This window comes from Cinclus cinclus, chromosome 5 (assembly GCF_963662255.1).
Source record: "Cinclus cinclus chromosome 5, bCinCin1.1, whole genome shotgun sequence".
NCBI lineage: Eukaryota > Metazoa > Chordata > Aves > Passeriformes > Cinclidae > Cinclus > Cinclus cinclus.
In genome coordinates this window covers 31,830,059-31,845,110 of record NC_085050.1, presented here as the reverse complement: position 1 = coordinate 31,845,110, position 15,052 = coordinate 31,830,059, and positions in this window count along the sequence as shown.

Here is a 15,052-nt window from a genome sequence, read left to right as displayed (position 1 = left end):
TGTTCCTGTTTTAGTTTGAACAAGGAGCCTGTTTTTCATGACAGTCCTCTGTAACTCATACTCCACAGTACAATAAGGAAACTTAATTATTTCAGATGAACTTACACTTGAAGAAGTGTGATCCAGGCATGAAATCAAATGAGCTTTTAAATCAGAAGTCACCATTCAGTCCATGGGCCTAGATCATGGCTAGCTCAAATACATAATATTGCAGACATCAGGACTTTAATGTTAACAATTATGTTCTACAAATCTGCTCCTATTATGTCCTACTTCTTAGAGAATTTTATGGTGTTTGATCTTATGCACATGGCAGGAGAACACAAAAGTTTCCCCTCAGCAGTAACGTATATATACATATACACTACTATATATATTATACTATATACATACATATATATATGTAGAGTTAAAAAAGTCTGAACACCCTACAACCAAACAAAATTAGGCAATATGGGACTATTATTAAACTAAAATTAGCCAGTATTAGCCAGATGGGACTACCAATCCCATCTAGCCAGAGGCACTTTTCTCCTACTCTTTACAACAGATTTCACATAAATTTCGTAAGCTACAATCAATAAACATGTAACATTTTTTTGACTCAAGGAAACCAAACATAAAGACAGTGGAAGCAACTGTAATATGCTAGAGAACCAGAATATTTTACAAGATGGATGGTCTCCCTTAGACCACTTATAGTTTGTTGCCATGGCAAACAAAGGTGGAAAAAAGGAAAGGAAAGGTTCTAGCTAAAAATTACTTCACAATACAGAATTCTTAAAGGTCACTCAGATATTTCGCTACTTCTCAGATAATACTGGTTTAGAGGAATTAAAAATATGCTCCTCAAATCACAGCATAAAACCAAAAAGTCTGGAACCTCCTATGGTTTTAAGAATCACAAAGCCAAAGAACTGAAGAGAGACTTATTATGGTTAGATGTTGCATAAAGCTGAAAACCCTATTAAGCAACAGAAGCAGAGATCAGTTTTCAGGACCACAAAGATAACTCTCTAAAGCACCTAGCTCTTCAAAGAGCAACAAAACAATGTTGTAAAACACTTTTGGGAACACAGACATCCAGCAAGTTAGTCTCACACAAGAACAGGCACTAGCCATCATGAAACACCACCCTACTGCTAACATCTGCCTCTTCACCCTGGCAGGGTGGTCCACAAGAGACACCTCTCAGGATGACTGCCTTGTTGGCCACGTCTCTGGTCCTCACGTGCAGGCACTCAGCATTATCATCACTATCTTTGTGCTCTACACAGTTGAAATACTCCCTAATGTAGAGGGTCACCCCACCACCTCTCCTTCCTTGCATATCCCTTCTTTGATGACTATAACCATCCACTGCACCACTCCAGCCATGACAATCACCCCACCACTTTGCTGTGATGGTGACTACGTCATGGTTTTCCCACAGCACCATGGCTCCTGGCTCCTCCTGGTTTTCACCCATCTTGTGTGCATTGGTGCAGATGCACTTCAGTTGGCTATTGATTCCACCCCTCAAGTCACTTCTTGTGGTACCTGGCTTCAGGCCATTGCATAGCCTGCAATGTGCAACTATCATGTGAATTCCTGAAAGTTTTTCTAGAGCAGCTTCCTAAATAATAATTTAATATATAAAAACACGCAGAATAGTAAAATAAAAAACAATCAGAAGAGTAACATCTTATTTAAATTTTATTTTCTACCTCATGTAATTTAAACCAGAAGGCTCAAAACCAGTACAGTACAGACCATAAATTATTTATTTAGCCAATTCTATGAAGAAAATTAATACAGGAACTAGAGTTTAAAAACAAAACCCTTTCTTCTCCATGATGAGAGACTTGTATTACTTAAGCATTACCAGCTCATAACTAGAAATACTATGACTGATTGGTAAAAGCAGGCATGTGGTATATTTCACTTGTCTCAAACACAGATTAGAAATGCAGTTAGCATTGTTGTATACATGAGAGCATAAGAGGCTAAGGCAAAATGTTTGCAGGTGGATGTAGACAAACTAGGATAGCCTAATATAGCTGAAAACTTTAGTGTAGTTTAAAATATAACGTTTGTTGAGCGCAACCACATCCATGTATTTTTAGTTTATGTAATGCTACGCCTGCAAAGGAGACTGAACTAACAGTATCTCATCAGCTGTAATGTGTAGTCACACTAGGGCCTCTCAGATGACTCTACTGAACACAATCTCTGAAGTGAGGATGGGATTAAACTCAAGAGAAAAGGGCAGTGTAGAGCTGGCAAAAGGTGATAAAAGACAGCGACAAGCTTGTGCATTCCTTTCCACCATTAATGCCAGCCAGGGAGCATGCATCTTCCCACTCCACATGATTCAGGAATAGCTCACCTGCCAGTGGGCTGTTTCCCAGGAAGACTGAGACATAACTGCTCCACAGACAGCGATCATCAGTATAGGAGAGATCATCTAGAAGTCTGGCCCTGCCCCAGAAGCAGCAGTCATTCCACTGCCAAATGGATATTTTACTCCTCTGGTACAAGGCCCTAACAACTTCAGCCTTCATCTTAATGGGAAACAAATGTACCATGTCTCTCACTGACAATCATCCACAAACTAAAGATTAATTAATTCTGTCATTTACATTAAAAACAAACAAAAAATAAAAGAGATGGTATTCTTGGATCTAATTCCACTCCTGCATCAAGTGCATCTGCAATAGAGCTAGAACTTAACAGAACAATTCAACAAAGAGGAGGTAATTTTGCTGATAAAGCATGCCTAAATCAATAAATTGGCTCTGTTCAAAATTTCACACCCGTTTATATACAACACAGAGTGTAACTTGACTTCTGGGAGAAATAAAGAGTTCTGCTATGATGCCTGTTTTTAAAACACAGAGTCAACAAGTGATACTGTGAAATCCCAAAAAACCTGTCATTACAGTCAAATACTTACCATTAATTGCTAATTTTAGTGACCGCTGCATTTATTTACAAAAAAACACATTTTTTGTGGCTTTCTGCCATAAAGCCCCCTAACACAAGCATGATCAACTCCAAAGAACAGGCTGGCCATTAATTATTTGCCAGATCTTTTTTTACTGTAATATTTCTTCTCCCCATGTAATTCTCTACCTCTCACCCCATTTTTCTTGCAACTGTAATAACCACTCATTACGACTGCCAAGTGCACCTTTCTGTCTTTGTCTCTTCCTCACTGCAGCTCTTCTTAGTTTAGGAAGAACTAGTTTGTACCACTTTTTAATCCCTTCAATCTTGACCATTTAAGATCAGAAAGCAGCGGCCAAGCAGCCAAGGTGAACGTACAGTCTGACTGTCAGGGCTTTAGAGACCTACACTTTCCCATCAGAAGGTTGACACACAGAGTCTGACTCCCTAGTGAGACCACATCCACATTATCCCCAGCTGGACATGGCAAGAAAAAAGACCATGCAAGCTCCTGCACAGGTCAACCACTGCCAGCTGCTGCACTACCCAAAAAACAAGCAGCATTTTGACATCCTCCTCCCTGTCAAGAAACAGCTCAAGACCCTAATCACACTAAGCTTATTGAGTGTTTCTCCCATGCCAGCTGCAAACCTCCCTCCCATGCTAACTGCATACTACAGCACCACCTGAAATATTTCTGTAGGCAATGCCTAAAAGCAGGCCATTAGGCATGACTGCAATTGGAAGCATCTTCTAAAGAGGTAGGATGGTACCTAAGTCATGTAATGAGGATACAGACTTAGATGTGGGACTGTGTTTCAACATATCTTGCCTTTTGAAAACACTTTTGAATGTCAGAAACTAACACTTATGAAGTACATTAAGCACCCAGTGAAAGATTTCAGGTGTTTTAAACTTGGTTAAACCCTGAAGTTGTCCACTACATCTTTCACTTTTTTAAAATGCACACCATCTGCAACTTGTGCATCCAAGAGTACTGAAATAAATCATAGAAGAAAAAAAAATCAACATTCAGGTACAAGCAGTTATCAAACTTCTTTTCTTTTAAGCATTCTACTTTCATAATCAAGGAAGAAGATGATTTATATAGAGAGGACAATTGGGGCTTCTTTCCTTATCTTGCAGAATCATAAAAATTCTTAGCATGAAGACTATCATGCTCTAAGGAAAGCTGTTTTTTCCCCTATCTGATATCTAGATTCATAGCATGTAGGACACTACATTCTGAGTTTGCATCCTCTGAAGGGCCTAAATGCTTTCATGACATCCTAAGATTCTGGTATTTAATAGAAGGGGAAAACAAGAACTTTACACATCCTAGGGGCTGAATGAGAAATGTTTGATATTACTGTGTACATCCTGTACATCACCACAAAGGCCATAATACACTCAAGATGAGTCAATAGTACGTTTGCAGCAACAAGAAAGAACAGACATCACCCTAGGATGTATTAAAAAACATGTAAAGTATCAGAGGCAATATAATATTGTATTTAGCTCCGACAGGGCACCTTCTGTTTAAGGGCTTAAAGTGTTTTATGTTGAAAATGTTTTCAATAAAGACTTTTATTACCAATGCTACATGCTCTTTATGGGCACTCCAAAATCATCTGATTCTACATTCTCATTATTTCCCCTCTGGGGATCCTGCCTCCCCTAAACCCGCTGACTGTCAAATTGCCTCTTGTACAGTGAATTTGGGAGAGGCTGAAAATGCTAAAGGAACTGTACCTAGCTCCTTCTCCATCCCTTCCCAACTTTTGGCTGAAGCATAAAACAACCCAGCAAACAAACAAAAAAGACAAATTCAAAAACATCTAGAAGAGAGCAATAAAAATGTTAGGATGAGAGAAGTTCTACTTTTGGGGGTTTGTTAGTTTAAAAGAGGGGAAACATGAGAAAACATGAATCTTAAAACCTGTGTGACAAACCACACATATTCATCCCTTTTTACCTCCTCTTAAAGCTTTCATATTTTTACTAAGAATTAAGAAAAACAAAGCATGCAAAGGAAGAAATATAGCTCTTAGGAAATTACTTCCCTTAAGTGAAACCCCCAACAAATGAAACAACCAGTCTCTTTAGCAGATACTCCGATTTTCCAAGCTCAGAGCACAATACCTGCTACAGCTGATCTGCATCCTTGGTTCTCCCTGCTGGACACAATGGAAGGATTTTCCCCTGTATGTTCTAAGATACAGTTTATTAACTCCAAAACCTCTGACAGATTAGCCCTCAGAACAGCAGTTCTGTCTCAAACAGGTCGGCTCACTGGAGATGCTTCAAAGTACTCTTGAGTCTTTTAAAAAGAGTTGCAACAGAAAGCCCTGAGTCTCACAGCTATTTCAAGTAAAAATTCAGTTCAGCCAATGGGAACTAGAAAATCCTGGAACACAGACAATTGCCATCGTGGTTAGAGCAAATGAAAGCACATGACCACAAAGGGTCCCAGACAGTTGCTGGGAAAAGGCTTTCAAGTTAATGTACAAAGCAGGGAGGAGAGAGAACAAGCAACAAGCAGAAATGGGGAGTGGGGGGGTGAAGAGAAGGAGAAAAGAAAAAATATTTCCTCTTGAGCCAAAAATAAGCCATTCACCTACTGTGAAAAGCTACAATACATTATGCTGAGAAGTGTGTATCTGTAGTTCCAGGACTTCACTCATAGAAACATACTAAATATTTGTTCTTCAGGCTCATCAGCAAAGATCACCTTGTGACCTCTTGAGCAGAAAGGCTGGGTCAGAGAATACTGAGGTTAAATGATGGAGTGATGGGAGTGATGATGGCCATCAGTTCTGTCTAAACAGACCATGGCTACCCACTCATTGCTGAGAATCCCAAGAAAATGATTCGAAAATCCTCGAAACCCAGGAAAAAAATAAACAGCTTACAAATACAATAAAAAATAAAGACAACAAATCATATGTTGGCTGATAAAAGTAACAGCATCTTCCGGAGGGCCTTCCATTTCTACAAGCATAAGTGACAGCACCCACACTGAAGTCTCATGGGGCTGCTGCCATACAATTTCTCACTACCTGAAAGAGTCCCAACTCCAGCTACCTCAAAGACTAAAAGGCAGCAAGCTGCTAGGGGAAAACTGGTCAGTGGTATTGATCTTTCCCAAAAGTGACCCATAGCCACAGTCCTTTGATAATACAGAACAGGTACAAAAAGCCCAGAAAAGGACAGACTCTATTGCTATCAATGGTGAAGAGGAAAGTAAAGGTCCAGCTTTGTTTCCCCATTCCTTCTATACTGCTACATATCTTTGAAGAGCATTTCTGTCTAATATCAAGATTTAAATTTGGGGGCAACATGTATTCAACCAGGATATCCACAACTGAAGGGGGAGAATCTGGCACAGCAGTTCATTCAAGAAAAAGGAAAACAACTGCACTTATTATAGCAAAGCTTCAGCACATCTGCCATGTAAAGGCTTGAGTTACATTTGCCTGTCCTGAAAAAGATGGCAGGACCATAAAGAAATCAAGTACACCACTTCACAAACTACTGATGGAGTCCAGCAGCAGATAAATTACAGCATATTTCTGAATATCAGGCCATCTCTACCAAGTGGCAGAACACATGAACTGCGTCTCACAGTAGAAATGCCCACTGAACTACAAGTGTTTTCATGCTTCTAACATTACAAGTTTAGTTTGCTTAGTGACCTGACTAGACAAATTGGTGTGTCACCAGCATTTCCTTTAACTGCTTGCATAGATGTGCTTCAATACACATCAAATAGATCTGAGTTTCTGGAATAATTCCCTTCATAAGGCACTCCACCGCAAGATGTGCTTATTATCACAGTTCAAAATACACGCGTACAGTTTTACAGATGTAACAATTACGTTCTCCATAACCACTGACAATAAGATGCAATTCTTAAATTTTCAGTGAATATATTTCTGTATAAGAGGAACAAGCACTGCCTGGTACAGATGAGCAGGAGAAAGCATAGAAATTCAGTCACTAAATCAGTAAACGCAGAGCAGATTCAAAAAATATCACTTAGGAAGAGTCTAAATATATTTCTCTTTCCTCAGAATGTGTGTAAGGGGCAAAAAAGGTAAAAGCCTCTTGAGATAATCTTTTGCATTATATTTTTGTGACTTGTTCCTTTCTTCAGATGAGAAAATATCAAGTATAGAAAAGCAGGTAAGATGTTGAAACAGAGGGCTCTATTAAATTCAATATAGTATCAGTTTTCTGGAGTTCCAGTGTTTTTTATTACAATGAAACACTTAAAGAATAACAAATACTCATTACCGAATTGTGACTTAAAAGATCAGTTGAATTTGTTGGATGGAAAATTATTCGCCAAGGAACACAGATCATGTTTTAGACCATTACCATCACCAGTCTTGGTCTAGCATAACATCAGGAAGCAAAGAATGAAACAGCTCTGGTTGTAAAACAGCAAGGTAACAGTCTGCCTATCTCCCATGAATTTAGGGAGTACCTAGGATCCATCTCACTTTCAGATTCTTACATCTAAGCTTCAGGTGTAATATTATGCCATCTGAAAGGGCAGACTTTAAAAAGCAGATGATCCTGTCACCTATGCCACAGATGACCATATGCCACCCATCTTACAAAATTGGAATTTTATGAGTTCCTGGGTTGAGCCTTTCAAGGCACTGGTCAATTGCATTCAAAACTTCAATGGGCTTAGCAGTTCTGATGGCCCTCTGAGCCCATGTAGGTCTTACAAAGAAACACAGGGCCCTCTGAATGCCTTTCTAAACACAGGCAAACACAAAACCAGAACAAAAATCCCAGCAGGTCATAACAGCTTTAAGTTCCAAGAAAAGAAATAGAATGTCCCCAAACTATTTGCCCTTTACTCTGGTTTCTATTCCAAACCATTAAAGTATTATCTTGGTTTAGAAAACCAAAACATGTGCACTACAGAATAAAAACAAAGCTGGAAGAAGAGCTGGAAGAGCTTGAAGCATTCCAGAAGCAGAGTCAAAAGTTCTGACAACTATATTTTTAAATGCTAATTATTTCACAAATCCATCCTTAAGCTTACTTATTTTTTAGCAATGACAACTACATTTTAGCATTCAAATAACTCCACTGAAGAATTAAACTTAGTGGAACTTTTTTCTCTCTCCACTGACAATTCCAGCAATCACTTTCTATTAAAAAAAAACCAAAACAATACACTATTTTTTCAAAGAAGCAAAAAAGTATACAATGCATTCTATGCACTGTATTGAGCACCTCACTACAGACAAAAGCAGAGATACAAAAATAAATTTAGCACTGCTATTTGTATTACATTCATTCCATCCCACATGGTTGTCCTGGTGTTTTTATGAATGCTGCATGGAAATTTTAACAATACAATTTTAAAATATGTCCATGTCCAAATGCAAACACTAGATTTTTAAAATTTCTGTTACATAATAAGAATATAAAAGTGCAAGTATTTGCATACTATAATTAAACTGGTTTGCAAAAAACCGTTTGGAAAGGGAGAACTTTAGCAGGCATGAGGATTATATGACTTTAAATTAAGATGTACTATAAACCATGCTGAACTAATTTTAAAATGCTTGGAAAACTCCCCAAAAAAACCCAATGTTTGACAAAGACAACACATATTGCATTTTGTTGTAGCATCTCACTAAGTCTCTTTCAAATTAATTCAGTACTCTGCACTACTGCAGGAGCCCAGGTTTCAGAACTACCTTATTTGTGATTTCCACTCTCATCCAGAGGGGCCAAGAGATTTGGTGGTTAGTTATTTTTCCAAATTACAGCCCCACTTTGGGAGCCATTACTGCAGAACACAGCCCTGTGCTGAACAGGGGGAGTTACACGCGTGTCCAGAGGAGTGTGTGGAAACGTGACTCTTGCGATGATTAACACGCTCGAGGCAAGCTGTTTGCAATAATCATTCCAGCTGACTTATTCCCACTAATTAAGCCCAACCAAAACATCTCTCTAAACTCTACTTGGCATCACTGCAACGTGTCTCTCGAAGTCCGGTAACTTTAAGGTTAGCACACGCGACGCCGTAACTCTTTCCCAAAGCTGACCGCTACGGCGACATCGAGGGCCGGTGTCTCAGAACCGAGTCTCCCACCTCTCCTCCGATCTCCCCGAGGAGCCAAGCGGGCAGGCAAGGCATTGATGTGTGGCGGAACACAGCTCTCAGGGCGGCGTGACCGAACTGGCAGCTCAACGCCAGCCCCGCGAAGGCAGCGCGCTCGGGGGACACCTACGTGCGCGCCGCTCAGGCAGGGGCGCGAGTGGGAAGACAGTTAGTTAAAACAAAATTATTTTTTAAAATTATGTAATAGTTTCAAATAAGGCATACGTACACACGAACAAAACGTGTCTCCCACCTTGTTTAGGGAAAAAAAATACCGCAGACGGGGGAGGAACATGCCCGTCTTCCCCAACAGCCCCGCAGGCACCTCCCGTGGCGGGGAGGCACCGCAGGCCCCACCACCCGGCCGGCACCCGGGAGAAGCAGGAGCAGCGGCCGCTGCCGCGTTCCCCTTGGGCCCCCCCTTCTCCCGGCTTTGTTGTGGCAACCGCGCAGGCAGCCGAGCGGATACTCACAGGCACGGGAGGAGAGAGAGCGAGGAGAGCACCGGGGAGGCGGGAGCTGCGCAGCGTTGAGGCCGCTCCCTCGCTGCCGCCCCGCTCCTGCGCAGCCCCGGCCGGCCCCGCGCGCCGCCCGGCGGGGAGAGGCGGCGCCTCAGCGGGGCGGGAGGGGAGCCGGGCGCCGGGACCTCCCGTGGGAGGGGCCCCTCAGACACGGGCTCTCCTCAGAATCGCAGAAACAAGGAGGTTGGTTGGAAGAGACCTCTGAAATTAATCGACTCCAACCTCTGACCGAACACCACCGTATCAGAACAGACCACGGCACTAAGTGCCACGTTCAGCCTTTCCTCAAACACCTCCAGGGACCGTGGCTCCACCGCCTCCCTGAGCAGCCTGTTCCAATATCTGATCACCTTTTCTGTGAAGAAATTCCGCCTAAATCCAGCATAAACGTACCCCGGTGCTGCTTAAGGCCGTGTCCTTTAATCCTGTCACTGGTTGCCTGGGAGAAGAGGCTGATCCCCACCTTCTACAGACTCCTTTCAGGTAGTTGTAGAGAGTGATAAAGTCTCCCCTGAGCCTTCTGTTCTTCAGGCCAAACAGCCCCTGCTCCCTCTGCTCTTCCTCTTACGATCTGTGCCCCAGACCTTTCACCAGCTTCATTTCCCTTCCTTGAACTTGCTCCAGTGTTTCAATGGCCTGAATTGAGAGGTCCAGAACGGGACATAATTCTCAGGTAGTGGCCTTACCAGTGCCAAATACAGGGGAACAATCACTTTCCTAGTCCTGCTGGCCAGCTATTTCTGATATAGACATCTGTCCCCTCATGCCCTTCTTTGTTCTGTGGGAATGGGGCAGAGAGCTGGGACTCTTACTAAGGTCATGAGGCCCCAAGACGAGGTGATCATGCCCTAAGCTGGGGTGATGGTCCCCAGATTGCAGGGATGTTGCTCCAGGCAGAGGTGATGGAGCTGTGTGCTCAGGTAATTGCGCTTCAAGCTGAGGCAATGGGGTTCTGGATTGAGACAATGGTATGCTCGGTGGAAGCAATGGGCCCCAAGGTGGTAGTGCTCCTAACTTAAATCATGGCCTCCAGGGTGAGATGCAGTGGGGCCCCAAGCTGAAGAAATAGTGCCCCTAGTTGAGGTGATTGCCCCTAGATTTTGATCATGGGGTTCCAGGGTGAGGGTACAGAATCACAGGCTGAGGCTATGGTGCCCCAGGTTAAAGCAATGAGGCTCCATGCTGAGGTGATAGTTTTCCATGTTGGGGTAACAGCGCCCCGTATCAAGTTGATGGTGCTCCAGACTGTGGTGTTGGTGCCTCAGACTGGGATGATGCTATTACTGGTTGGTGTGCTGGCAGCCCATAAGGACTGGAGGGTGACCCAGGCTGAGGGGACTGTGAACCACCTTAAGGTGATGGTGCCCCATATTAAAGCAACAGGACCAGAGGTAGATGTGATGGGCCCCTACATTATAGTGACATGGTTACAGCACTGGGTGATGTATCCTGAGGAAATGGGAAGTTCCTGACTACAGATATGCAAAATACAATACCACTGTCTTAAAATGTAGCATCCAATTTCCATTTATTTTGCTCCAGGATTCCTATGATTGCTTCTAACAGTGTTAGTTATCCAGGTTTACCTGGTTTATCACTAGGTTAACAAGTTCACAGGAACTTCTGGGTTTTATGCTCTGAACCTTAGAAATTTGTATAAACTCCTAGTATGACTCTTAACTGCAATGCAGCACCACAGCAGTTAAAGAAAGCATGTAATTAATTCAAAGTTTTAAGTATGCTAAAAATATAAACTATGTATGCACTATACAGACATTTTTTTGGCCTAAAATGTACTCTTTTTTTTATTGTTTTTATTGAGAAGTGGCAACTTGTTTTAATCCTTTTAAAGCCATGGGATCTGAGCTGGAAAGACTGACAAAACAGAAACGAAATGTGAAAAAGCCTACAGGAAAATTAATCATTTTAATCTTACCTAAACATTTGAAGGTGCAAATTCATTGAAGAGTAAAGTTTGCATTATTGTGAACGTGCAAGTTGAACAATTGTCACTAAAAGCAGCTGCAAAATTATTCAAATCAGTGGGTTTTTTCAACAGGGTGTTACAAAGATAAATGATACTTCTAGCTCAAAGGAAAATAGCGAAGATGCTGAATCCTTCCCCAAATCAGACATAATTTATAATTTAAAACAAGTAATTGTCTTAACTCTGTAGGAAAGATATTTGCTGTAATGCTTGGGTAAGTCAGAATTTGAATCTCTTTTCTCATAAACTAGTTCCATGACTGAGTAAATAGTTACAGAAAGAGCCTATATTAATCACCAGATCAGAAAATTGACCTCATTGAAGTCCTTTTGTTTTGTACAGAAAAGTAATTTTTAAAGTACAAAAGGGGAAGTTCAAATAACACGGAGGTAAACTTGAAAATTGCTATTAACTTCAGTGGAGATAGGATGTCATCTAAAATATTAGGAATTGTACCTTAAGTTGAAAAGTCATAAAAACTTACTAAGAGCTAAAAGAAAAATAATCAGATCTTCTTCTTGCTCTATGGATACACATTTGAGTTGATTTAGACAGATCTAATTCAGGGTGTGATGTGGAAATCCCAGCTAAAATAGGTGGGATTACTCAATCAGACAAGAAGTGGTTTTGTGTATAAGTACTGCATGACTAAATTGTTATTGAAGGAAGGTTTGGTTTTTCTATCTTCCTCTCCACTTCAGAGAATTAATACCGTAAGAAAATACTCCCTGTTTATACAGGACTAACAACATTACATTCTCTGCTTCAGGTTAATTTAAAAATTCAATTCCCTTAAGTAGTTTTGACAGAAGCCCAGGCAGTTTCCTGAATGCATTTGCAGTAGAAGGTCTCTGTCTGGTGTCTTGTGTAGATCTTAATAAAGATCCCAGAGTAGATCTTGAACTCAGTCCAAAGTCCTGTATATTCTGAAACCTTTGATGAGTAAAGTGTGTGCTGGGAGATGGATATTTGCTTTCTATTTTCTACCTGATGAGAACAAAATAACTTTATAAGAAATCTTCTGGCATGTTGGGCCTTATCCAAAAGCTTTCAAGACTCTGCAAGAATCTCTGCTGGTTTTAATGGTCATATGTATTGAAAAAACCCTGATCCCAAAGCCCTTCAATGAATCATCAGGATGTTTTACCACATAGTAATTCACATGGGAAAGGACTGCCATTGCAATAGTATTTTCACTATTACGATAAGATGATTTTTACCTTTAATTACATTAGATATGTTACTTATATAATCAATTTTGGATACTCTGTGAATGGTCTGAACTAGCATTTAAGAGGATTTTGTGCAATTTAATGTCCACTAAATGCAACAAACTGTAATAGAATTATATATTTTATCTCACTGAGGACTAAGTTACTGTAAAGACTTTGGATTGGATTAAGGATCATGTCTCCTTTGATAAGTGACCAACAGGGTATCTAAAATCACTTCATAAGCACTTTTTGTGATTTTGAGAGGAAATACATTGTTATGCAAACATGTAATACCTCAGGCAGTTGCATATGGACACCATATCACCAAACACTGTGAGTTAGGTTAGAAACAACTTAGAAAATATTGTGATGGAATAAAATACTTGTTGTAGCTCAGAATCCTGACTAGCTCCATGTTGTTCTGTGCTTGTTTCCATTACAGTTCTCCACTGTGAGCTGACAAGCAATTCCCTATTACAAGTGCTGTTCCAGGGCTCTAACAGACCTTTGGACACCTGCACTATTCATGCTCAGTGTCCTGGCTTGCTTAGCATTGCAGAAGCTCAGGGAGGTGTGGTGTTTGGTTTTATGGCTCTCTTGCACCCTAGAAGTTATAAGGAAATGGAAGTATTCACAGGATCAGAGCATCCGTATTCGTTTCTCTTCTTCATCTGGCTAGTACAGCTCATTTGACAGAAGTAACTTCTTTACAGAGCATGAATAAATAAATCGCTACTCCCACCTCTGCAACAATAACTGTGTTTAAGAAGTAAAATTCAGGGTTTTTTTTTCCTTTTTCTTTTTTTACACCTCAACTGACAGAGCACTGGTGATCTTACCAGCTGCTTATCAGTACACTTCTACCTCTAAACACTTCTATAGAGTTTACAGGTATCTGTTCCTAAAATGAAGCCCATGAGTAAATGCTTGTAAATCTGCTTTTGCATAGTGTGGCTTCTGTAAGGAAAACATTGCTGTTTATTCCTACTCTTGTTGCAAAATGTGGAATATGTAAAAAATCTCTTGAGAAAGGATGCTTTTCTATTTGATCTTTGTATACTTTCAAGACTAATCAAGAAGAAGGGAGATGTAATCCTTGAAACAGGTAGCGGATAAAAAACAAGCTCTAAGTGATGTCCACATGTTAGAAAAACAAATTACCTGTTGGTGGAATTGCATTGTTAATGTTTAGGGCTTGACATGCTTCAGGGACCTCAGACCTAGGGGGAGGTTAACAAAGCTTGGGGAAAAGGATGTACCACTGACAGTGGACACAAAGAACGAAGAATTTATGGGACACTGACATTTGGCAGAACTCCCAAAATAAGGAACAAACCAATAAACCCAACTAGGTAATTGTGCTGAAATCAGTTCCAACTCGATAAAAGGTAGTTCCAGCAGAGGGAGATTGCAACCACTGACTCAAGGACCACCAACACAAGAAATCCGCCAAATCAAAAGAAGGCTTAGCATGCAGACTGTTTTGCATGGGAAACGAGAGAATCATTAACCAATAGAGGGTAAAATACTAATTAAAAAGAGAACTAAGGAACTTGTAGACAATAAACACTATTTTGTTTGCTAAAATGTATACATAGTAAAAAGTTTTCATATTCGGTATGCTTGATTTGTGGAATACCACTGAGCACTCAGGCTTGCACAACTCTGACATAAGTAGTCAATGTCTCTCTTGAGTATGTAATTATTGGCTTGTTGCACACTGGGTAATGAAGCTGAGTTTTGCAGACTACACTCTGAAAAGGTCAAGGCCTCGCGGTTTAGCTGTGCTCGGCAGCTGCTATGAACTCACGAATTTGGTGGAGCTGCAGTTGTGTTGCACCTATGGCAAGATGAAAATGTGTCCCAAGCACAGCTGAAATATGGCAAGCCTTGTGCCCTTCCAGGAATTTGTTCTCAGATCTACCACAAACAGATATAAGGTACACACCAGAAGGAGTGTAGTGACAGGAGGGCTGGCAGACTTCTGTTGGGGTGGTGAGGCCGTGCTTTATCAGAATTACTATTGTACCATTTTCATCACTGTTCTATCAACTTTTTATTTCTGAAGTCCAGTTATTTATGGCTTCCTTTGGACCGGAGGGGAGCAGGCAGATGGGTGCATACCGCCCACACTCAGGAGGGTGTCCGGATCTCTGAGATGCCCATCTACGCCAAGACTTTTGTCATAAGCTCTGGCTAGGGCCTCAACGACCCGGTCTGATCATGCCTAGCCACCGCCCCCCGTGCTACAGCCCCTCGGCGGAGAGGC